This window comes from Durio zibethinus, chromosome 18, assembly GCF_047325235.1.
Source record: "Durio zibethinus cultivar Kanyao isolate XHJ-2024 chromosome 18, ASM4732523v1, whole genome shotgun sequence".
Taxonomy (NCBI): Eukaryota; Viridiplantae; Streptophyta; class Magnoliopsida; order Malvales; family Malvaceae; genus Durio; species Durio zibethinus.
Window position 1 is genome coordinate 5,621,357 of NC_143179.1, and position 27,197 is coordinate 5,648,553.

The window sequence follows — 27,197 nt, forward strand, 5'->3', positions numbered from 1 at the left end:
TTTCATTTTTTTGATTCGTGATTTAATCCTTGTTGTTTTCATTTTCTGACTCATCGATTTTTGACATGTGATTTAATATCGATCATTTTCATTTCTCTGACTCATGATTTAATGACGGTTATTTTTCATTTTCTGACTTGTGGTTTAATCTCGATCGTTTTCATTTTTTGACTCACGGTTTAATCATGATCATTTTCATTTTTTGACTCGTGGTTTAATCTCGGTTATTTTTGTTTTCTGACTCGTGGTTTAATTTTGGTTATTTTCAATTTTTAACTTATAGTTTAATTCCCATCGCTTTTGTTCCCTAACTCATGATTTAATCTTGGTCATTTTCATTTTTTTGATTCGTGATTTAATCCTTATTGTTTTTATTTTCTGACTTGTGGTTTAATTTTGGTTGTTTTCATTATCTAAGATGCGGTCTAATCCCTCGCATATGACTCGTGGTTTATTCTAAGTCGTTTTTATTTTCTGACTTATAGTTTAGTCTCGATCATTTTCATTTTCTGACCCAAGGTTTAATCCTAATTGTTTTTCTTTTTTGACTGGTGGTTTAATCCTGGTTGTTTTCATTTTTTGACTTATGGTTTAATAAGGCTCATTTTCATTTTTTGACTCATGGCTTAATCAGGATTATTTTCATTTTTTGACTTATGGTTTAATCATAGTCATTTTCATTTTTTGACTCATGGTCTAATCGTGGTCCTTTTTCATTTTTTGACTCGTGGTTTAATCCCTATCATTTTTTTTAATAGGTAGTTTAATCCCAATCATTTTCATTTTCTGACTTGTGGTTTAATCCTGGTTGTTTTCATTTTTTTCATTTTTCATTTAATCTGGGTTGTTTTCATTTTTTGACTCAAGGTTTAATCCCCGTCGTTTTCATCTTTCGACTCACGGTTTAATCGTGATCATTTTCATTTTCTAACTCGTAGTTTAATATGGGTCATTTTTATTTTTTGACTCACAGTTTACTCTCGATCATTTTCATTTTTTGACTCATGGTTTAATCCAGGTTGTTTTTCATTTTTTAACTCATACTTTAATCCCAGTCATTTTCATTTCTTGACTCATGATTCAAATTGATCGCATTTATTTTCTAACTCATGGTTTAGTCCCGATCATTTTTTTTTTCATTTTTCGATCGTTTTCATTTTTTGACTCATGGTTTAATCCCAATCGTTTTCGTTTTCTGACTCAATGTTTAATCTCGGTCATTTTCCTTTTTCTAGCTAGTGGTTTAATCACGATCATTTTCATTTTCTGACTCGTGGTTTAATCCTTATCGTTTTCATTTTTTAACTAGTGATTTAATCCTGGTCATTTTTTATTTCTGACTCATGATTTAATCTCAGTCGTTGTCATTTCTTGACTTATGATTTAATCTTGATTGTTTTCATTTCTTAACTCATGATTTAAACCAGATTGTATTCATTTTTTGACTCGGGGTTTAATCCTGGTCGTTTTCATTTTTTGATTAATGGTTTAATCTCGATCGTTTTCATTTTTTAACTCACGATTTAATCTCGATCTTTTTTATTTTCTAACTCGTAGTTTAATACGAGTCATTTTCATTTTTTGACTCACAGTTTAATCCCGATCATTTTCATTTTTTAACTTGTGATTTAATTTCGGTCATTTTTTGTTCTCTAACATGTGATTTAGTTTCGATGGTTTTGATTTTCTGACTCACGATTTATTCTCAGTAGTTTTTTATTTTTGACATGTGATTCAATATCGATCATTTTCGTTTCTCTGACTCATGATTTAATGACGTTTGTTTTTCATTTTCTGACTTGTGATTTAATCTCGATCATTTTCAGTTTTTGACTCACAGTTTAATCCTGATCATTTTCATTTTTTAACTCGTGGTTTAATCTCAGTTGTTTTTGTTTTCTCACTCATGATTTAATTTTGGTCATGTTCATTTTTTGACTTGCGGTTTAATTCCCATCGTTTTTGTTCCCTGACTCATGATTTAATCCTGGTTATTTTCATTTTTTTGATTCGTGATTTAATCCTTGTTGCTTTCATTTTCTGACTCATGATTTAATTTTGGATGTTTTCATTATCTAAGACGCGGTCTAATCCCTCGCATTTTCATTTTATGACTTGTGATTTATTTTCAGTCCTTTTTATTTTTTGACTCATAGTTTAATCTCGATCATTTTCATTTTCTGGCCCATGGTTTAATCCTGATCGTTTTTCTTTTTTTGACTGGTGGTTTAATCCTGGTTGTTTCTATTTTTTGACCTGTGGTTTAATCTGGCTCATTTTAATTTTCTAACTCATGGCTTAATCAGGATTATTTTCATTTTTTGACTCATGGTTTAATCATAGTCATTTTCATTTTTTGACTCGTGGTCTAATTGTGGTCCTTTTTCATTTTTTGACTCATGGTTTAATCCTATCATTTTTCTTTTTTTGATGGGTAGTTTAATCCTAATCGTTTTCATTTTTTGACCTGTGGTTTAATCCTGGTCGTTTTCATTTTCTGATTTGTCGTTTAATCTGGGTTGTTTTCATTTTTTGACTCATGGTTTAATACCCATCGTTTTCATCTTTCGACTCATGGTTTAATCACGATCATTTTCATTTTTTTGACTTACGGTTTAATCTCGATCGTTTTTCATTTTTTAACTCGTGTTTTAGTCACGATCATTTTCATTTCTTGACTCGTGATTTAAACCCGATCGTATTCATTTTCTGACCCATGGTTTAATCCCAATCATTTTTCTTTTTCATTTTTTTATCATTCTCATTTCTAACTCGTAGCTTAATTCCAGTCATTTTCATTTCCTGACTCATGGTTTAATCTTATTCATTTTTTTCTAACTGGTGGTTTAATCCCGATCATTTCCATTTTTTGACTCATAGTTTAGTTTTAGTCGTTTCCATTTTCTGGCTCGTGCTTTAATCTAGGTCATTTTTTTTTGACTCAATGTTTAATCCCACTTGTTTTCGTTTTCTGACTCGTGGTTTAATCTAGGTTGTTTTTCATTTTTTAACTCGTACTTTAATCCCAGTCATTTTCATTTCTTGACTCATGATTCAAACTGGTCGCATTCATTTTCTAACTCGTGGTTTAGTCCCGATCATTTTTTTTCATTTTTCGATCGTTTTCATTTTCTAACTCGTGGCTTAATCCCAATCGTTTTCATTTTCTGACTCAATGTTTAATCTCGGTCGTTTTCTTTTTTCTAGCTAGTGGTTTAATCTCGGTCATTTTCATTTTCTAACTCGTGGTTTAATCCTTATTGTTTTCATTTTTTGACTAGAGATTTTTCCTTATCATTTTTTGTTTCTGACTTGTGATTTAATCTCAGTCGTTGTCATTTTTTGACTCATGATTTAAACCCGATTGTTTTCATTTCTTAACTCGTGATTTAAACCTGATTGTATTCAGTTTTTGACTCGTGGTTAATCCTGGTCATTTTCATTTTTTGACTCATTGCTTAATCTTGATCGTTTTCATTTTCTAACTCGCGGTTTAATCTCGATCTTTTTTATTTTCTAACTCGTAGTTTAATACGGGTCATTTTCATTTTTTGACTCATAGTTTAATCCCGATCATTTTTATTTTCTGACTCGTGGTTTAATCCTGGTTGTTTTTCATTTTTTAACTCGTACTTTAATCCCAGTCATTTTCATTTCTTGACTCGTGATTCAAACTGGTCGCATTCATTTTCTAACTCATGGTTTAGTCCCGATCATTTTTTTTTATTTTTCGATTGTTTTCATTTTCTTACTCGTGGTTTAATCCCAATCGTTTTCATTTTCTGACTCAATGTTTAATCTCGGTCATTTTTCTTTTTCTAGCTATTGGTTTAATCTCGATCATTTTTATTTTCTGACTCGTGGTTTAATCCTTATCGTTTTCATTTTTTGACTAATGATTTAATCCTGGAAATTTTTTATTTATGACTCGTGATTTAATCGCAGTCGTTGTCATTTTTTGACTCATGTTTTAATCCCGATTTTTTTCATTTCTTAACTCACAATTTAAACCCGATTGTATTCATTTTTTGACTTATGGTTTAATCCTGGTCATTTTCATTTTTTGACTCATGGTTTCATCTCAATCTTTTTCATTTTCTGACTAACGGTTTAATCTAGGTCTTTTTTATTTTCTAACTCGTACTTTAATATGGGTCATTTTCATTTTTTGACTCATAATTTAATCCCAATCATTTTTATTTTTTAACTTGTGATTTAATTTCAGTTATTTTTCGTTCTCTAACATGTGATTTAGTTTCGGTGGTTTCAATTTTCTGACTCATGATTTATTCTCAGTAGTTTTTGATTTTTGACATGTGATTTAATATCGATCATTTTCATTTCTCTAACTCATGATTTAACGACGGTTGTTTTTCATTTTTTGACTTATGATTTAATCTCGATCGTTTTCATTTCTTGACTCATGGTTTAATCCTGATCATTTTTTAACTCGTGGTTTAATCTCGATTGTTTTTGTTTTCTGACTCATGATTTAATTTTGGTCATTTTCATTTTTTGACTTACGGTTTAATTCCTATCGCTTTTGTGCCCTAACTCGTGATTTAATCCTAGTCATTTTCATTTTTTTGATTCGTGATTTAATCCTTGTTGTTTTCATTTTTTGACTCGTGATTTAATTTTGGTTGTTTTCATTATCTAAGACGCGGTCTAATCCCTCCAATTTTCATTTTATGACTCGTGGTTTATTCTCAGTCATTTTTATTTTTTGACTCATAGTTTAATCTGATTTAATTTTGGTTGTTTTCATTATCTAAGACCCATGTTTTAATCCTGATCATTTTTCTTTTTTTGACTGGTGGTTTAATCCTGTTTGTTTCCATTTCTTGACTTGTGGTTTAATCTGGCTCATTTTCATTTTTTGACTCATGGCTTAATCAAGATTATTTTCATTTTTTCACTCATTGTTTAATCATAGTCATTTTCATTTTTTGACTCGTGGTCTAGTCGTGGTCCTTTTTCATTTTTTGACTCGTGGTTTAATCCCTATCATTTTTCTTTTTTTGATGGGTAGTTTAATCCTGGTCGTTTTCATTTTCTGACTTGTGGTTTTAATCTGGGTTGTTTTCATTTTTTGACTCATGGTTTAATCCCCATAGTTTTCATCTTCCGACTCACGGTTTAATCGTGGTCATTTTCATTTTTTTCACTTACGATTTAATCTCAGTTGTTCTTCATTTTTGACTCGTGTTTTAATCACGATCGTTTTCATTTCTTGACTCGTGATTTAAACCCGATCGCATTCGTTTTCAGACTCATTGTTTAATCCCAATCATTTTTGTTTTTGATTTTTTTATCGTTCTTATTTTCTAACTCGTAGCTTAATTCCAATCATTTTCATTTTATGACTCATGGTTTAATCCTATTCATTTTTCTTTTTCTGACCGGTGGTTTAATCCCGGTCATTTTCATTTTTTGACTCATGGTTTAATCTTAATCGTTTCCATTTTTTGGCTCGTGTTTTAATCTAAGTCATTTTCTTTTTCTGATTCAATGTTTAATCCCTCTTGTTTTCGTTTTCTAACTCGTGGTTTAATCGAAGTTGTTTTTCATTTTTTAACTCATACTTTAATCCCATTCATTTTCATTTCTTGACTCATGATGCAAACTGGTCGCATTCATTTTCTAACTCGTGGTTTAGTCCCAATTATTTTTTTTTCATTTTTCGATTGTTTTCATTTTCTGACTTGTGGTTTAATCCCAATCGTTTTCGTTTTCTGACTCAATGTTTAATCTCGATCGTTTTCTTTTTTCTAGCTAGTAGTTTAATCTTGGTCATTTTCATTTTCTTACTCGTGATTTAATCCTTATCGTTTTCATTTTTTGACTAGTGATTTAATCCTGATCATTTTTTTATTTCTGACTCGTGATTTAATCTCAGTCATTGTCATTTCTTGTCTCATGATTTAATCCTGATTGTTTTCATTTCTTAACTCACGATTTAAACCTGATTGTATTTACTTTTTGACTCATGGTTTAATCCTGATCATTTTCATTTTTTGACTCATGGTTTGATCTTGGTCGTTTTCATTTTTTGACTCACGGTTTATTCTCGATCTTTTTTATTTTCAAACTCGTACTTTAATATGGGTCATTTTCATTTTTTGACTCACAGTTTAATCTCGATCATTTTCATTTTTTAACTCGTGATTTAATTTCGATCATTTTTCGTTCTCTGACATGTGATTTAGTTTTGATGGTTTTGATTTTCTGACTCATGATTTATTCTTAGTAGTTTTCGAGTTTTGACATGTGATTTAATATCGATTATTTTCATTTCTCTGACTCATGATTTAATGACGGTTGTTTTTCATTTTCTAACTTGTGATTTAATCTCGATCGTTTTCATTTTTTGACTCAGGGTTTAATCCTGATCATTTTCATTTTTTGACTCGTGGTTTAATCTCTATTTTTTTTGTTTTTTGACTCATGATTTAATTTTGGTCATTTTCATTTTTTGACTTACGGTTTAATTCCCATTAGTTTTGTTCCCTGACTCATGATTTAATCCTGATCATTTTCATTTTTCTGATTCGTGATTTAATCCTTGTTGTTTTCATTTTCTGACTCGTGATTTAATTTTGGTTGTTTTCATTATCTAAGACGTGGTCTAATCCCTCGCATTTTCATTTTATGACTCATGGTTTATTTCAGTCATTTTCATTTTCTGACTCATAGTTTAATCTCGATCATTTTCATTTTCTGACCCTTGGTTTAATCCTGATCGTTTTTCTTTTTTTGACTGATGGTTTAATCCTGGTTGTTTCCATTTTTTGACTTGTGGTTTAATCTGGCTCTTTTTCATTTTTGACTCATGGCTTAATCTGGATTATTTTCATTTTTTGACTCATGGTTTAATCATAGTTATTTTCATTTTCTAACTCGTGGTCTAATCGTACTCCTTTTTCATTTTTTGACTTGTGATTTAATCCCTATCATTTTTCTTTTTTTGATGGGTAGTTTAATCCTGGTCGTTTTCATTCTCTGACTTAGGGTTTAATCTGGGTTGTTTTCATTTTTGACTCATAGTTTAATCCCCGTCGTTTTCATCTTCCGACTCACGGTTTAATCGTAGTCATTTTCATTTTTTTTGACTTACGATTTAATCTCGGTCGTTCTTCATTTTTTGACTCATGTTTTAATTACGATCGTTTTCATTTTTTGACTCGCAGTTTAATCTCGATCTTTTTTATTTTTTAACTCGTAGTTTAATACGGGTCATTTTCATTTTTTGACTCACAGTTTGATCCCGATCATTTTCATTTTTTAACTCGTGATTTAATTTCGGTCATTTTTTGTTCTCTGACATGTGATTTAGTTTCGGTGGTTTTGATTTTTCGACTCATGATTTATTTTCAGTAGTTTTCGAGTTTTGACATGTGATTTAATATCGATCATTTTCATTTCTCTGACTCATGATTTAATGGCGGTTGTTTTTCATTTTCTAACTTGTGATTTAATCTCTCGATCGTTTACATTTTTTGACTTACGGTTTAATCCTGATCATTTTCATTTTTTGACTCATGGTTTAATCTCGGTTGTTTTTGTTTTCTGACTCATGATTTAATTTTGGTCATTTTCATTTTTTGACTTATGATTTAATTCCCATCACTTTTGTTCCCTGACTCATGATTTAATCCTAGTCATTTTCATTTTTTTTATTCGTGATTTAATCCTTGTTGTTTTCATTTTCTAACTCGAGATTTAATTTTGGTTGTTTTCATTATCTAAGACGTGGTCGAATCCCTCGCATTTTCATTTTATGACTCGTGGTTTATTCTCAGTCATTTTCATTTTCTGACTCATAGTTTAATCTCGATCATTTTCATTTTCATTTTCTGACCCATGGTTTAATCCTGATCGCTTTTCTTTTTTTTACTGGTGGTTTAATCCTGGTTGTTTCTATTTTTTGACTTGTGGTTTAATTTGTCTCATTTTCATTTTCTGACTCTTGGCTTAATCAGGATTATTTTCATTTTTTGACTTATGGTTAAATCATAGTCATTTTCATTTTCTGACTCGTGGTCTAATCGTGGTCCTTTTTCATTTTTTGACTCGTGGTTTAATCCTTATCATTTTTCTTTTTTTGATGGGTAGTTTAATCTTGGTCGTTTTCATTTTTTGACTTGTGGTTTAGTCTGGGTTGTTTTCATTTTTTGACTCGTGTTTTAATCACGATCGTTTTCATTTCTTGACTCGTGATTTAAACCCAATTGCATTCATTTTTTGACTCATGGTTTAATCCCAATCATTTTTCTTTTTCATTTTTTTATTGTTCTCATTTTCTAACTCGTAGCTTAATTCCAGTCATTTTCATTTTTTGACTCATGGTTTAATCCTGTTCATTTTTCTTTTTCTGACTGGTGGTTTATTCCCGGTCATTTCCATTTTTTGACTCATGGTTTAATCTTAGTCGTTTCCATTTTCTGGCTCGTGCTTTAATCTAGGTCATTTTCTTTTTCTGACTCAATGTTTAATCCTACTTGTTTTCATTTTCTGACACGTGGTTTAATCCAGGTTGTTTTTCATTTTTTAACTCGTACTTTAATCTCAGTCATTTTCATTTCTTGACTCATGATTCAAACTGGTCGCATTCATTTTCTAACTCGTGGTTTCGTCCCGATCATTTTTTTTCATTTTTCGATCATTTTCATTTTCTGACTCGTGGTTTAATCCCAATCGTTTTCATTTTCTGACTCAATGTTTAATCTCGATCGTTTTCCTTTTTCTAGTTAGTGGTTTAATCTTGGTCATTTTCATTTTCTTACTCGTGGTTTAATCCTTATCGTTTTAATTTTTTGACTAGTGATTTAATCCTTGTCATTTTTTTATTTCTGACCGTGATTTAATCTCAGTCATTGTTATTTCTTGACTCATGATTTAATCCTAATTGTTTTCATTTCTTAACTCGCGATTTAAGCCCGATTGTATTAATTTTTTGACTCGTGGTTGAATCCCGATCGTTTTCATTTTTTGACTCATGGTTTAATCTCGGTCGTTTTCATTTTCCGACTCGTAATTTAATCTCGATCTTTTTTATTTTCTAACTCGTAGTTTAATACGGGTCATTTTCATTTTTTGACTCAGTTTAATCCCAATCATTTTCATTTTTTAACTCATGATTTAATTTTGGTCATTTTTCGTTCTTTTACATGTGATTTAGTTTCGGTGGTTTTGATTTTTTGACTCATGATTTATTCTCAGTAGTTTTTGAGTTTTGACATGTGATTTAATATCGATCATTTTCATTTCTCTGACTCATGATTTAATGACGGTTTTTTTTCATTTTTTGACTCACAGTTTAATCCTGATCATTTTCATTTTTTGACTCGTAGTTTAATCTCGGTTGTTTTTGTTTTCTGATCATATTTAATTTTGGTCATTTTCATTTTTTCACTTACGGTTTAATTCCCATCACTTTTGTTCCCTGACTCATGATTTAATCTTGGTCATTTTCATTTTTTTGATTCGTGATTTAATCCTTGTTGTTTTCATTTTCTTAACTCGTGATTTAAACCCGATTGCATTCATTTTCTGACTCATGGTTTAATCCCAATCATTTTTCTTTTTCATTTTTTTATCATTCTCATTTTCTAACTCGTAGCTTAATTCCAATCATTTTCATTTTCTAACCATGTTTTAATCCTATTCATTTTTCTTTTTCTAACTGGTGGTTTAATCCCGATCATTTTCATTTTTTGACTCATGGTTTAATCTTAGTCGTTTCCATTTTTTGGCTCGTGCTTTAATCTTGGTCATTTTCTTTTTTTGACTCAATGTTTAATCCCACTTGTATTTGTTTTCTGACTCGTGGTTTAATCCAGGTTGTTTTTCATTTTTTAACTTTTACTTTAATCCCAGTCATTTTCATTTCTTGACTCATGATTCAAACTGGTCACATTCATTTTCTAACTCGTGGTTTAGTCTCGATCAATTTTTTTTTCATTTTTTGATCGTTTTCATTTTTTGACTCGTGGTTTAATCCCAATCGCTTTTATTTTCTGACTCAATGTTTAATCTCGATCATTTTCCTTTTTCTAGTTAGTGGTTTAATGTCGGTCATTTTCATTTTTTGACTCGTGGTTTAATGCTTATCATAATCATTTTTTCACTAGTGATTTAATCTTGGTCATTTTTTATTTCTGACTCGTGATTTAATCTTAGTCGTTGTCATTTCTTGACTCATGATTTAATCTCGATTGTTTTCATTTCTTAACTCACGATTTAAACCTGATTGTATTCATTTTTTGACTCGTGGTTTAATCCAGGTCGTTTTCATTTTTTGACTCATGGTTTAATCTCAATCGTTTTCATTTTCTAACTAACAGTTTAATCTTGATCTTTTTTATTTTCTAACTCGTAGTTTAATATGGGTCAATTTCATTTTTTGACTACAGTTTAATCCCGATCAATTTCATTTTTTAACTTGTGATTTAATTTTGGTAATTTTTCGTTCTCTGACATGTGATTTAGTTTCGATGGTTTTGATTTTTTGACTCATGATTTATTCTCAGTAGTTTTCAATTTTTAACATGTGACTTAATATCTGTCATTTTCATTTCTTTGACTCATGATTTAATGACGGTTGTTTTTCATTTTTTGACTTGTGATTTAATCTCGATCGTTTTCATTTTTTGACTCACGGTTTAATCCTGATCATTTTCATTTTTTGACTTGTGGTTTAATCTCGGTTGTTTTTGTTTTCTGACTTGTGATTTAATTTTAGTCATTTTCATTTTTTAACTTACGGTTTCATTCCCATTGCTTTTGTTCCCTAACTCATGATTTGATCCTGGTTATTTTCATTTTTATGATTCGTGATTTAATCCTTGTTGTTTTCATTTTCTGACTCATGATTTAATTTTGTTTGTTTTCATTATCTAAGACGCAGTCTAATCTCTCTCATTTTCATTTTATGACTCGTGGTTTATTCTAAGTCATTTTCATTTTCTAACTCAGTTTAATCTCGATCATTTTCATTTTCTGACCCATGGTTTAATCCTGATCGTTTTTCTTTTTTTGAATGGTGGTTTAATCCTGGTTGTTTTCATTTTTTGACTTGTGGTTTAATCCGGCTTATTTTCATTTTCTGACTCATGGCTTAATCAGGATTATTTTCATTTTTTGACTCATAGTTTAATCATAGTCATTTTTATTTTTTGACTCGTGGTTTAATCCCCATCATTTTTCTTTTTTTGATGGGTAGTTTAATCCCAATTGTTTTCGTTTTCTAACTTGTGGTTTAATCCTAGTCATTTTCATTTTTTGACTTGTGGTTTATTTTCTACCTCGTAGTTTAATACGGGTCATTTTCATTTTTTGACTAATAGTTTAATCCCGGTCAATTTCATTTTTTAACTCGTGATTTAATTTCGATCATTTTTCGTTCTCTGACATGTGATTTAGTTTCGGTGGTTTTGATTTTTTGACTCATGATTTATGCTAAGTAGTTTTTGATTTTTGACATGTGATTTAATATCGATCATTTTCATTTCTCTGACTCATGATTTAATGACGGTTATTTTTCATATTTTCACTTGTGATTTAATCTCGATCCTTTTCATTTTTTGGCTCACAATTTAATCTTCATCAATTTTATTTTTTGACTCGAGGTTTAATCTTGCTTGTTTTTGTTTTCTTACTCGTGATTTAATTTTGGTCATTTTCATTTTTTGACTTACGGTTTAATTCCTATCGCTTTTGTTCCCTAACTCATGATTTAATCCTGGTCATTTTCATTTTTTTGATTCGTGATTTAATCTTTGTTGTTTTCATTTTTTGACTCGTGATTTAATTTTGGTTGTTTTCATTATCTAAGACGCTATCTAATACCTCTCATTTTCATTTTCTAACTCGTGGTTTATTCTCAGTCATTTTCATTTTTTGACTCATAGTTTAATCTCGATCATTTTCATTTTCTGACCCATGGTTTAATCCTGATCGTTTTTCTTTTTTTGACTAGTGGTTTAATCCTGGTTGTTTTCATTTTTTGACTTGTGGTTTATCCGGCTCATTTTCATTTTTTGACTCATGGCTTAATCAGGATTATTTTCATTTTTTGACTCATTGTTTAATCATAGTCATTTTATTTTTTGACTCGTGGTCTAATCATGGTCCTTTTTCATTTTTTGACATGTGGTTTAATCTCTATCATTTTTCTTTTTTTAATGGGTAGTTTAATCCCAATCGTTTTCATTTTTTGACTTGTGGTTTAATCCTGGTCGTTTTCATTTTCTGACTTGTGGTTTAATCTGGGTTGTTTTCAAATTTTGACACATGGTTTAATCCCCGTCATTTTCATCTTTCGACTCACAATTTAATCTGGCTCATTTTCATTTTCTGACTCATGGCTTAATCAGGATTATTTTCATTTTTTGACTCATGGTTTAATCATTGTCATTTTCATTTTTTGACTCGTGGTCTAATCGTGGTCCTTTTTCATTTTTTAACTTGTGGTTTAATCCCTATCATTATTCTTTTTTTGATGGGTAGTTTAATCCCAATCGTTTTCATTTTCTGACTTGTGGTTTAATCCTGGTCATTTTCATTTTCTGACTCACGATTCAACCACGATCATTTTCATTTCTCTAACTCATGATTTAATGACGATTGTTTTTCATTTTTTGACTTGTGATTTAATCTCGATCGTTTTCATTTTTTGACTCACGGTTTAATCCTGATCATTTTCATTTTCTGACTCGTGGTTTAATCTCGGTTGTTTTTGTTTTTTCATTACCTAAGACATGGTCTAATACCTCTCATTTTTATTTTCTGACTCATGGTTTATTCTCAGTCACTTTCATTTTCATTTTCTGACTCATAGTTTAATCTAGATCATTTTCATTTTCTGACCCATGGTTTAATCCTTATCGTTTTTCTTTTTTTGATTGGTGGTTTAATCCTGGTTGTTTTCATTTTTTGACTTGTGGTTTAATCTGGCTCATTTTCATTTTCTAACTCATGGCTTAATCAAGATTATTTTCTTTTTTTGACTCATGGTTTAATCATAGTCATTTTCATTTTTTGACTCGTGGTCTAATCGTGGTTCTTTTTCATTTTTTGACTCATGGTTTAATCCCTATCATTTTTCTTTTTTTGATGGGTAGTTTAATCCCAATCGTTTTCATTTTTTGACTTGTGGTTTAATCCTGGTCGTTTTTATTTTTTGACTTGTGGTTTTAATCTGGGTTGTTTTCATTTTTTGACTCATGGTTTAATCTCCGTCGTTTTCATTTTTTGACTAACGGTTTAATCGTGGTCATTTTCATTTTTTTGACTTGCGATTTAATCTCGGTCATTATTCACTTTTTCACTCATCCTTTAATCATGATCATTTTAATTTCTTGACTCGTGATTTAAACCCGATCGCATTCATTTTCTAACTCATGGTTTAATCCCAATCATTTTTTTTTTCATTTTTTATCATTCTCATTTTCTAACTCGTAGCTTAATTCCAATCATTTTCATTTTCTGACTCATGGTTTAATCCTATTCATTTTTCTTTTTCTGACTGGTGGTTTAATCCCAATCATTTCCAATTTCTGACTCATGGTTTAATTTTAGTCGTTTCCATTTTTTGGCTCGTGCTTTAATCTAGGTCATTTTCTTTTTCTAACTCAATGTTTAATCCCACTTGTTTTCATTTTCTGACTCGTGGTTTAATACAGGTTGTTTTTCATTTTTTAACTCATCCTTTAATCCCAGTTATGTTCATTTCTTGACTCATGATTCAAACTGGTCACATTTATTTTCTAACTCGTGGTTTAGTCTCGATCATGTTTTTTTCATTTTTTGATTATTTTCAATTTCTAACTCGTGGTTTAATCCTAATTGTTTTCATTTTCTGACTCAATGTTTAATCTCGGTCGTTTTCCTTTTTCTAGCTAGTGGTTTAATCTCGATCATTTTCATTTTCTGACTCCTGGTTTAATCCTTATCGTTTTCATTTTTTGACTAGGGATTTAATCCTAGTCATTTTTTATTTCTGACTCGTGATTTAATCTCAGTCGTTGTCATTTCTTGACTCATGATTTAATCCTAATTGTTTTCATATCTTAACTCGTGATTTAGATATGATTGTATTCATTTTTTGACTCGTGGTTTAATTTTGGTCATTTTCATTTTTTAAGTCATGGTTTAATCTTAGTCATTTTCATTTTCTGACTTTCGGTTTAATCTCGATCTTTTTTATTTTCTAACTCGTAGTTTAATACGGGTCATTTTCATTTTTTGATTCACAGTTTAATCCCGGTCATTTTCATTTTTTAGCTCATGATTTAATTTCGGTCATTTTTCATTCTCTGGCATGTGATTTAGTTTCGGTGGTTTTGATTTTCTAACTCATGATTTATTCTCAGTAGTTTTTGATTTTTGACATGTGATTTAATATCAATAATTTTCATTTCTCTGACTCATGATTTAATAACGGTTGTTTTTCATTTTTTGACTTGTGATTTAATCTCGATCGTTTTTATTTTTTGACTCATGGTTTAATCCTGATCATTTTCATTTTCTAACTCGTGGTTTAATCTCGGTTGTTTTTGTTTTTTGACTCATGATTTAATTTTGGTCATTTTCATTTTTTGACTTACGGTTTAATTCCCATCTTTTTTGTTCCCTGACTTATGATTTAATCCTAGTCATTTTCATTTTTCTGATTCGTGATTCAATCCTTGTTGTTTTCATTTTCTGACTTGTGATTTATTTTTGGTTGATTTCATTACCTAAGACACGGTCTAATCCCTTTCATTTTTATTTTTTGACTCACGGTTTATTCTCAGTCATTTTCATTTTTTGACTCATAGATTAATCTCGATCATTTTCATTTTCCTACCCATGATCGTTTTTCTTTTTTTGACTTGTGGTTTAATCTGGCTCATTTTCATTTTCTGACTCATGGCTTAATCAGGATTATATTCAATTTTTGACTCATGGTTTAATCATAGTCATTTTGATTTTTTGACTCGTGGTCTAATCGCGATCCTTTTTCATTTTTTGACTTATGGTTTAATCCCTATCATTTTTCTTTTTTTGTTGGGTAGTTTAATCCCAATTGTTTTCATTTTTTGACTTCTGGTTTAATCCTGGTCGTTTTTATTTTCTGACTTATGGTTTAATCTGGGTTGTTTTCATTTTTTGACTCATGGTTTTGACTCGTGTTTTAATCACGATCGTTTTCATTTCTTGACTCGTGATTTAAACTCATCGCATTCATTTTCTGACTCATGGTTTAATCCCAATCATTTTTCGTTTTCATTTTTTTATCGTTCTCATTTTTTAACTCATAGCTTAATTCCAGTCATTTTCATTTTCTGACTCATGGTTTAATCCTGTTCATTTTTCTTTTTCTGACTGGTGGTTTAATCCCAGTCATTTCTATTTTCTGACTCATGGTTTAATCTTAGTCATTTCCATTTTTTGGCTCATACTTTAATCTAGGTCATTTTCTTTTTTTGACTTAATGTTTAATCCCATTTGTTTTCATTTTCTGACTCGTGATTTAATTTTGGTTGTTTTCATTATCTAAGACACGGTCTAATCCCTCTCATTTTCATTTTCTGACCCATGGTTTAATCCTGATTGTTTTTCTTTTTTTGTCCGGTGGTTTAATCCTGGTTGTTTTAATTTTTTGACTTATGGTTTAATCTGGCTCATTTTCATTTTCTGACTCATGGCTTAATCAGGATTATTTTCATTTTTTGACTCCTGGTTTAATCATAGTCATTTTCATTTTTTGACTCGTGGTCTAATCATGGTCTTTTTTCATTTTTTAACTCGTGGTTTAATCCCTATCATTTTTCTTTTTTTGATGGGTAGTTTAATCCCAATTGTTTTCATTTTTAAACTTGTGGTTTTAATCTGGGTTGCTTTCATTTTTTGACTCATGGTTTAATTTCCGTCGTTTTCATTTTTCGACTTATGGTTTAATCGCGATCATTTTCATTTTTTTGACTTATGGTTTAATTTCGGTCGTTATTCACTTTTTGACTCGTGCTTTAATCACGATCGTTTTCATTTCTTGACTTGTGATTTAAACCCGGTCGCATTCATTTCCTGACTCATGGTTTAATCCCAATCATTTTTCTTTTTCATTTTTTATCGTTCTCATTTTCTAACTCATAGCTTAATTTTAGCCATTTTCATTTTTTGACTCATGGTTTAATCCTGTTCATTTTTCTTTTTCTGACTGGTGGTTTAATTCCGATCATTTCCATTTTCTGACTCATGGTTTAATCTTAGTCGTTTCCATTTTTTGGCTCATGCTTTAATCTAGATCATTTTTTTTTCTGACTCAATGTTTAATCCCACTTGTTTTCATTTTCTGACTCGTGGTTTAATACAGGTTGTTTTTCATTTTTTAACTCATACTTTAATCCCAGTTATTTTCATTTCTTGACTCATGATTCAAATTGGTCACATTTATTTTCTAACTAGTGGTTTAGTCCCGATCATTTTTCTTTATTTTTTGATCGTTTTCATTTTTTGACTCGTGGTTTAATCCTAACCGTTTTCATTTTCTGACTCAATGTTTAATCTCGATCGTTTTCCTTTTTCTAGCTAGTGGTTTAATCTCGGTCATTTTCATTTTCTGACTTGTGGTTTAATCCATATCGTTTTCATTTTTTGACTAGTGATTTAATCCTGGTCATTTTTTATTTCTAACTCATGATTTAAACTCAGTCGTTGTCATTTCTTGACTCATGATTTAATGTCGATTATTTTCATTTCTTAACACGTGATTTAAATTCGATTGTATTCATTTTTTGACTCGTGGTTTAATCTTGGTCGTTTTCATTTTCTGACTCACGATTTAATCTCAATCTTTTTTATTTTCTAACTCGTAGTTTAATACGAGTCATTTTCATTTTTTGATTCACAGTTTAATCTCGGTCATTTTAAATTTTTTAGCTCGTGATTTAATTTCGGTCATTTTTCATTCTCTGACATGTGATTTAGTTTCGGTGCTTTTGATTTTTTGACTCATGATTTATTCTCAGTAGTTTTTGATTTTTGACATGTGATTTAATATTGATCATTTTCATTTCTCTGACTCAAGATTTAATGACGGTTGTTTTTCATTTTTTAACTTGTGATTTAATCTCGATCGTTTTCATTTTTTGACTCATGGTTTAATCCTGATCATTTTTATTTTTTGACTCGTGGTTTAATCTCGGTTGTTTTTGTTTTTTGTCTCATGATTTAATTTTTATCGTTTTCATTTTTTGACTTACGGTTTAATTCCGTCGCTTTTGTTCCCTGACTCATGATTTAATCCTAGTCATTGTCATTTTTCTTATTCGTGATTTAATCCTTGTTATTTTCATTTTCTGACTCGTGATTTAATTTTGGTTGTCGTCATTATCTAAGACACGGTCTAATCCCTCTCATTTTTATTTTCTGACTCGTGGTTTATTCTTAGTCATTTTCATTTTCTGACTCATGGTTTAATCCTGATCATTTTTCTTTTTTTGACTGGTGGTTTAATGCTGGTTGTTTTCATTTTTTGACTTGTAGTGTAATCTAGCACATTTTTATTTTCTGACTCATGGCTTAATCAGGATTATTTTCATTTTTTGACTCATGGTTTAATCATAGTCATTTCCATTTTTTGACTCATGGTTTAATCCCCATCGTTTTTATTTTTCGACTCACGGTTTAATCGTGGTCATTTTCATTTTTTTGACTTACGATTTAATCTTGGTGGTTCTTCATTTTTTGACTCATGTTTTAATCACGATCATTTTCATTTCTTGACTCGTGATTTAAAGTCGATCATATTCATTTTTTGACTAATGGTTTAATCTCAATCATTTTTCTTTTTCATTTTTTTATCATTCTCATTTTCTAACTCATAGCTTAATTCCAGTCATTTTCATTTTTTGACTCATGGTTTAATCCTGTTCATTTTTCTTTTCCTAACTGGTGGTTTAATCCCGGTCATTTCCATTTTTTTACTCATGGTTTAATCTTAGACATTTCCATTTTTTGGCTAGTGCTTTAATCTAGGTCATTTTCTTTTTCTGACTCAATGTTTAATCGCACTGGTTTTCGTTTCCTGACTCGTGGTTTAATCCAGGTTGTTTTTCATTTTTTAACTCGTACCTTAATCCTGTCATTTTCATTTCTTGACTCATGATTCAAACTGGTCACATTCATTTTCTAACTCGTGGTTTAGTCCCTATCATTTTTTTTTCATTTTTCGATCGTTTTCATTTTCTGACTTGTGGTTTAATCCCAATCATTTTCATTTTCTGACACAATCATTTTCCTTTTTCTAGCTAGTGGTATAATCTCGATCATTTTCATTTTTTGACTCGTGGTTTAATCCTTATCGTTTTCATTTTTTTACTAGTGATTTAATCCTGGTCATTTTTTATTTCTGACTCGTGATTCAATCTCAATCATTGTCATTTCTAGACTTATGATTTAATCCCGATTGTTTTCATTTCTTAGCTCATGATTTAAACCCGATTGTATTCATTTTTTGGCTCGTGGTTTAATCCTAGTCGTTTTCATTTTTTGACTCATGGTTTAATCTCGATCGTTTTCATTTTTTGACTCGCGATTTAATCTTGGTCTTTTTTATTTTCTAACTCGTAGTTTAATACGGGTCATTTTCATTTTTTAACTCTCAGTTTAATCCCAATCATTTTCATTTTTTAGCTCGTGATTGAATTTCAGTCATTTTTCATTCTCTGACATGTGATTTAGTTTTGGTGGTTTGATTTTCTGACTCATGATTTATTCTCAGTAGTTTTCAATTTTTGACACGTGATTTAATATTGATCATTTTCATTTCTCTGACTCATGATTTAATGACGATTGTTTTTCATTTTCTGACTTGTGATTTAATCTCGATCATTTTCATTTTTTGACTCATGGTTTAATCCTAATCATTTTAATTTTTGACTCATGGTTTAATCTCGGTTGTTTTTGTTTTTTGATTCATGATTTAGTTTTGGTCAATTTCATTTTTTGACTTACGGTTTAATTCCCATCTCTTTTGTTCCCTGACTCATGATTTAATCCTAGTCATTTTCATTTTTTTGATTCGTGATTCAATCCTTGTTGTTTTCATTTTCTGACTTGTGATTTATTTTTGGTGGATTTCATTATCTAAGACATGGTCCAATCCCTCTCATTTTCATTTTCTGACTCGTGGTTTATTCTTAGCCATTTTCATTTTTTGACTAATAGTTTAATCTCGATCATTTTATTCTCTAACCCATGGTTTAATCTTGATCATTTTTCTTTTTTTGATTGGTGGTTTAATCCTGGTTGTTTTCATTTTTTGACTTATGCTTTAATCTGGCTCATTTTCATTTTCTGACTCATGGCTTAATCAGGATTATTTTTATTTTTTGACTCATGGTTTAATCATGTCATTTTCATTTTTTGACTTGTGGTTTAATCCCTATCATTTTTCTTTTTTTGATGGGTAGTTTTAATCCCAATCGTTTTCATTTTCTGAATTGTGGTTTAATCCTGGTTGTTTTCATTTTCTGACTCACGGTTTAATTGCGATCATTTTCATTTTTTTGACTTGCGATTTAATCTTGATCATTATTCATTTTTTGACTCGAGTTTTAATCACGATCATTTTCATTTCTTGACTCGTGATTTAAACCCGATCGCATTCATTTTCTGACTCATGGTTTAATCCCAATCATTTTTTTATCGTTCTCATTTTCTAACTCGTAGCTTAATTCCAGTCATTTTTATTTTCTGACTCATGGTTTAATCCTGTTCATTTTTCTTTTTCTGACTGGTGGTTCAATCCCGATCATTTCCATTTTTTGACTCACGGTTTAATCTTAGTCGTTTCCATTTTCTGGCATGTGCTTTAATCTAGGTCATTTTCTTTTTCTGACTCAATGTTTAATCCCACTTGTTTTCGTTTTTTGACTCGTGGTTTAATCTAGGTTGTTTTCATTTTTTAACTCGTACTTTAATCCCAGTCATTTTCATTTCTTGACTCATGATTCAACCTGGTCACATTCATTTTCTAACTCGTGGTTTAGTCTCGATCATTTTTTTTTCATTTTTCGATAGTTTTCATTTTCTGACTCGTGGTTTAATCCCAATCGTTTTCATTTTCTGACTCAATGCTTAATCTTGATCATTTTCCTGTGTCTAGTTAGTGGTTTAATCTCGGTCATTTTTGTTTTCTGACTCGTGGTTTAATCCTTATCGTTTTTATTTTTTGACTAGTGATTTAATCCTGGTTATTTTTTATTTTTGACTCGTGATTTAATCTCGATTGCATTCATTTTTTACTCAGGGTTTAATCTGGGTCATTTTCATTTTTTGACTCGCAGTTTAATCTCGATCTTTTTTATTTTCTAACTCGTACTTTAATACGGGTCATTTTCATTTTTTGTTTCACAGTTTAATCCCGATCCTTTTCATTTTTTAGCTCGTGATTTAATTTCGATCACTTTTCCTTCTCTAACATGTGATTTATTTTTTGTGATTTTAATTTTCTGACTCATGATTTATTCTCAGTAGTTTTCGATTTTTGACATGTGATTTAATATCGATCATTTTCATTTCTCTGACTCATGATTTAATGACGGTTGTTTTTCATTTTCTGACTTGTAATTTAATCTCGATTGTTTTCATTTTTTGACTCACGATTTAATCTTGATCATTTTCATGTTTTGACTCGTCGTTTAATCTTGATTGTTTTTGTTTTTTTACTCATGATTTAATTTTTGTCATTTTTATTTTTTGACTTACGGTTTAATTCCCATCGCTTTTGTTCCCTGACTCATGATTTAATCCTAGTCATTGTCATTTTTTTGATTCGTGATTTAATCCTTGTTGTTTTCATTTTCTGACTCGTGACTTAATTTTGGTTGTTTTCATTATTTAAGACACGATTAATCCCTCTCATTTTTATTTTCTAACTCGTGGTTTATTCTCAGTCATTTTCATTTTCTGACTCATAGTTTAATCTCGATCATTTTCATTTTCTGACCCATGGTTTAATCCTGATCGTTTTTGTTTTTTTGACTGATGGTTTAATCCTGGTTGTTTTATTTTTTGACTTGTGGTTTAATCTGGCTCATTTTCATTTTCTGACTCATGGCTTAATCAGGATTATTTTCATTTTTTGACTCATGGTTTAATCATAGTCATTTTCATTTTTTGACTCGTGGTCTAATCGTGGTCGTTTTTCATTTTTTGCTCGTCGTTTAATCCCTATCATTTTTCTTTTTTTGATGGGTAGTTTAATCCAATCGTTTTCATTTTTTGACTTGTGGTTTAATCTGGGTTGTTTTCATTTTTTAACTTATGGTTTAATCCTCGTCGTTTTCATTTTTTTGACTTGCGGTTTAATCTCGTTCATTTTTCATTTTTTGACTTGTATTTTAATCGCGATTGTTTTCATTTCTTGGCGAGTGATTTAAACCCGATCGCATTCATTTTCTGACTCATGGTTTAATCCCAATCATTTTTTTTCATTTTTTTATCGTTCTCATTTTCTAACTCGTAGTTTAATTTCAGTCATTTTAATTTTTTGACTCATGGTTTAATCCTGTTCATTTTTCTTTTTCTGACTAGTGGTTTAATCCCGATCATTTCCATTTTCTGATATGGTTTAATCTTAGTCATTTCTATTTTCTGGCTTGTGCTTTAATCTAGGTCATTTTCTTTTTCTGACTCAATGTTTAGTCCCACTTGTTTTCGTTTTCTGACTCGTGGTTTAATCCATGTTGTTTTTCATTTTTTAACTCATACTTTAGTCCCAGTCATTTCCATTTATTGACTCATGATTCAAACTGGTCACATTCATTTTTTAACTCGTGGTTTAGTCTCGATCATCTTTTTTTTCATTTTTTGATCGTTTTTATTTTTTGACTCGTGGTTTAATCTCAATCATTTTCGTTTTCTGACTCAATGTTTAATCCTGGTCATTTTACTTTTTCTAGCTAGTGGTTTAATCTGGGTGATTTTCATTTTTTGACTAGTGATTTAATCCTAGTCATTTTTTATTTTTGACTCATGATTTAATCTCAACCCTTGTCATTTCTTGACTCATGATTTAATCCCGACTGTTTTCATTTCTTAACTCATGATTTAAACTCGATTGTATTCATTTTTTGACTTGTGGTTTAATCCTGGTCGTTTTCATTTTTTGACTTATGGTTTAATCTCGGTCGTTTTCATTTTTTGACTCACGATTTAATCTCAATCTTTTTTAATTTTTAACTCGTAGTTTAATACGGGTCATTTTCATTTTTTAACTCCTGATTTAATTTTGATCATTTTTCATTCTCTGACATGTGATTTAGTTTCGGTGATTTTGATTTTCTGACTCATGATTTATTCTCAGTAGTTTTCAATTTTTGACATGGGATTTAATATCGATAATTTTCATTTCTCTGACTCTAGATTTAATGATGGTTGTTTTTCATTTTTTGACTTGTGATTTAATCTCGATCGTTTTCAATTTTTGACTCACGGTTTAATACTGATCATTTTTATTTTTTGACTCGTGGTTTAATCTTGGTTGTTTTTCTTTTCTGACTCATGATTTAATTTTGGTCATTTTTATTTTTTGACTTACGGTTTAATTCCCATCACTTTTTTTCCCTGACTCGTGATTTAATCCTAGTCATTTTCATTTTTTTGATTCGTGATTTAATTCTTGTTGTTTTTATTTTTTGACTCGTGATTTAATTTTGGTTGTTTTCATTATCTAAGACACGGTCTAATCCCTCTCATTTTCATTTTCTTGCTCATGGTTTATTCTCAGTCATTTTTATTTTCTGACTCATAGTTTAATCTCGATCATTTTCATTTTCTAACCCATGGTTTAATCCTGATCGTTTTTCTTTTTTTGACTGGTGGTTTAATCCTGGTTGTTTTCATTTTTTGACTTATGGTTTAATCTGACTCATTTTCATTTTCTGACTCATGGCTTAATCAGGATTATTTTCATTTTTTAACTCATAGTTTAATCAAAGTCATTTTCATTTTTTGACTCGTCGTTTAATCCTTATCATTTTTCTTTTTTTGATGGGTAGTTTAATCCCAATCATTTTCATTTTCTGACTTTTGGTTTAATCCTGGTCGTTTTCATTTTCTGACTTCTGGCTTAGTCTGGGTTATTTTCATTTTTTGACTCATGGTTTAATCCCTGTTGTTTTCATTTTCTGACTCACAGTTTAATCACGATCATTTTCATTTTTTTGACTTGTAGTTTAATATCGGTCGTTCTTCATTTTTTGACTCGTGTTTTAATCACGATCATTTTCATTTCTTGACTCGTGATTTAAACCCGATCGCATTCATTTTTTGACTCATGGTTTAATCCCAATCATTTTTCTTTTTCATTTTTTTATCGTTCTCATTTTCTAACTCGTAGCTTAATTCTAGTCATTTTCATTTTCTGACTAATGGTTTAATCCTGTTCATTTTTTTCTGACTGGTGGTTTAATCCCGATCATTTCCATTTTTTGACTCATGGTTTAATCTTAGTCGTTTTCATTTTCTGGCTCGTGCTTTAATCTAGGTCATTTTCTTTTTTTTTACTCGATGTTTAATCCTACTTGTTTTCATTTTCTAACTCGTGGATTAATCCAGGTTGTTTTTCATTTTTTAACTCGTGCTTTAATCCTAGTCATTTTCATTTCTTGACTCATGATTCGAACTGGTCACATTCATTTTATAACTCATGGTTTAGTCTCGATCATTTTTTTTCATTTTTTGATCATTTTCATTTTCTGACTCGTGGTTTACTCCTAATCATTTTCATTTTTTGATTCAATGTTTAATCCCAGTTGTTTTCCTTTTTCTAGCTAATGGTTTAATCTCGGTGATTTTCATTTTTTGACTCGTGGTTTAATCCTTATCGTTTTCATTTTTTGACCAGTGATTTAATCCTAGTCATTTTTTCCTTTTGACTCGTGATTTAATCTCAGTCGTTGTCATTTCTTGACTCATGAGTTAATCCCGATTGTTTTCATTTCTTAACTCGTGATTTAAACCCGATTGTATTCATTTTTTGACTCGTGGTTTAATCCTGGTCGTTTTCATTTTTTGACTCATGTTTAATCTCAATCGTTTACATTTTTTGACTTGCAGTTTAATCTCGATCATTTTTATTTTCTAACTAGTAGTTTAATACGGGTCATTTTCATTTTTTTACTCAGTTTAATCCCGATCATTTTCATTTTTTAACTCGTGATTTAATTTTGAGCATTTTTCATTCTCTGACATGTGATTTAGTTTCGATGGTTTTGATTTTCTGACTCATGATTTATTCTCAGTAGTTTTTGATTTTTGACATGTGATTTAATATCGATCATTTTCATTTCTCTGACTCATGATTTAATGATAGTTGTTTTTCATTTTCTAACTTGTGATTTAATCTCGATCATTTTCATTTTTTGACTTAAGGTTTAATCCTGATCATTTTCATTTTTTGACTCGTATTTTAATCTCGATTGGTTTTGTTTTTTGACTCATGATTTAAATTTGGTCATTTTCATTTTTTGACTTACGATTTAATTCCCATCACTTTTGTTCCCTGACTCATGATTTAATCCTAGTCATTTTCATTTTTTGATTCGTGATTTAATCTTTGTTGTTTTCATTTTCTGACTCATGATTTAAATTTGGTTGTTTTCATTATCTAAGACACAGTTTAATCCCTCTCATTTTCATTTTTTGGCTCGTGGTTTATTCTCAGTCATTTTCATTTTCTGACTCATAGTTTAATCTCGAACATTTTCATTTTCTGACCTATGGTTTAATCCTGATCGTTTTTCTTTTTTTGACTGGTGGTTTAATCCTGGTTGTTTTCATTTTTTGACTTATAGTTTAATCTGGCTCATTTTCATTTTCTGACTCATGGCTTAATCAAGATTATTTTCATTTTTTGACTCATGGTTTAATCATAGTCATTTTCATTTTTTGACTCATGGTTTAATCATGGTCGTTTTTTATTTTTTGACTCGTGGTTTAATCCTTATCATTTTTCTTTTTTTGATGGGTAGTTTAATCCCAATCGTTTTCATTTTCTAACTCGTGGTTTAATCCTGGTCGTTTCCATTTTCTGGCTCATGCTTTAATCTAGGTCATTTTCTTTTTCTGATTCAATATTTAATCCCACTTGTTTTTGTTTTCTGACTCGTGGTTTAATCTAGGTTGTTTTTCATTTTTTAGTTCATACTTTAATCCCAGTCATTTTCATTTCTTGACTTATGATTCAAACTGGTCACATTCATTTTCTAACTCGTGGTTTAGTCCCGATCATTTTTTTTTTCATTTTTTGATCGTTTGCATTTTCAAACTCGTGGTTTAATCCCAATCGTTTTCATTTTTTGACTCAATGTTTAATCTCGATCATTTTCCATTTTCTAGCTAGTGCTTTAATCTTGGTCATTTCCATTTTCTGACTCGTGGTTTAATCCTTATCGTTTTCATTTTTTGACTAGTGATTTAATCCTGGTCATTTTTTATTTTTGACTCGTGATTTAATCTCAGTCGTTGTCATTTCTTGACTTATGATTTAATCCCGATTTTTTTCATTTTTTAACTCGTGATTTGAACTCGATTGTATTCATTTTTTGACTCGTGGTTTAATCTTGGTCGTTTTCATTTTTTGACTCATGGTTTAATATCGATCGTTTTTATTTTCTGACTCGTGGTTTAATCTTGATCTTTTTTATTTTCTAGCTCATAGTTTAATACGGGTCATTTTCATTTTTTTACTCACAGTTTAATCTCAGTCATTTTCATTTTTTAACTTATGATTTAATTTCGGTCATTTTTCATTCTCTGACATGTGATTTAGTTTCAGTGGTTTTGATTTTCTGACTCATGATTTATTCTCAGTAGTTTTCTATTTTTGACATGTGATTTAATATCGATCATTTTCATTTCTCTGACTCATGATGTAATGACAATTGTTTTTCATTTTCTGACTTGTGATTTAATCTCGATCGTTTTCATTTTTTGACTCACGATTTAATCTTGATCTTTTGTATTTTTTGACTTGTGGTTTAATCTCGGTTGTTTTTGTTTTTTGACTCATGATTTAATTTTGGTCATTTTTATTTTTTGACTTACGATTTAATTCCCATCGCTTTTATTTCCTGGCTCATGATTTAATCCTGGTCATTTTCACTTTTTTTATTCGTGATTTAATCCTTGTTGTTTTCATTTCATGACTCATGATTTAATTTTGGTTGTTTTCATTATCTAAGACACGGTCTAATCCCTTTCGTTTTCATTTTCTAACTCGTGGTTTATTCTCAGTCATTTTCATTTTTTGGCTCATAGTTTAATCTCGATCATTTTCATTTTCTGACCCATGGTTTAATCCTGATCGTTTTTCTTTTTTTGACTGGTGGTTTGATCCTAGTTGTTTTCATTTTTTGACTTGTGGTTTAATCTGTCTCATTTTCATTTTCTGACTAATGGCTTAATTAGGATTATTTTCATTTTTTTACTCATGGTTTAATCATAGTCATTTTCATTTTTTGACTAGTGGTCTAATCGTGGTCATTTTTCATGTTTTGACTCGTGGTTTAATCCCTATCTTTTTTTAGTGGGTAGTTTAATCCTAGTCGTTTTCATTTTCTGACTTATGGTTTAATCCTGGTCGTTTTCATTTTCTGACTTATGGTTTAATCTGAGTAGTTTTCATTTTTTGACTCATGGTTTAATCCCCATTGTTTTCATTTTCTGACTCACGGTTTAATCACAGTCATTTTCATTTTTTTGACTTACGGTTTAATCTCGATCATTCTTCATTTTTTGACTCGTGTTTTAATCACAATCATTTTCATTTCTTGACTCGTGATTTAAACCCGATCACGTTCATTTTTTGACTCATGGTTTAATCCCAATCATTTCTTTTTCATTTTTTTATCGTTCTTATTTTCTAACTCGTAGCTTAATTCCAATCATTTTCATTTTCTGACTCATGGTTTAATCCCGTTTATTTTTCTTTTTCTGACTCATGGTTTAATCTTAGTCGTTTCCATTTTTTTGGGTCTTGCTTTTATCTAGGTCATTTTCTTTTTCTAACTCAATGTTTAATCCCACTTGTTTTCATTTTTTGACCCATGGTTTAATCCATGTTGTTTTTCATTTTTTAACTCATACTTTAATCCTAGTCATTTTTATTTCTTGACTCATGATTCATACTGGTCACATTCATT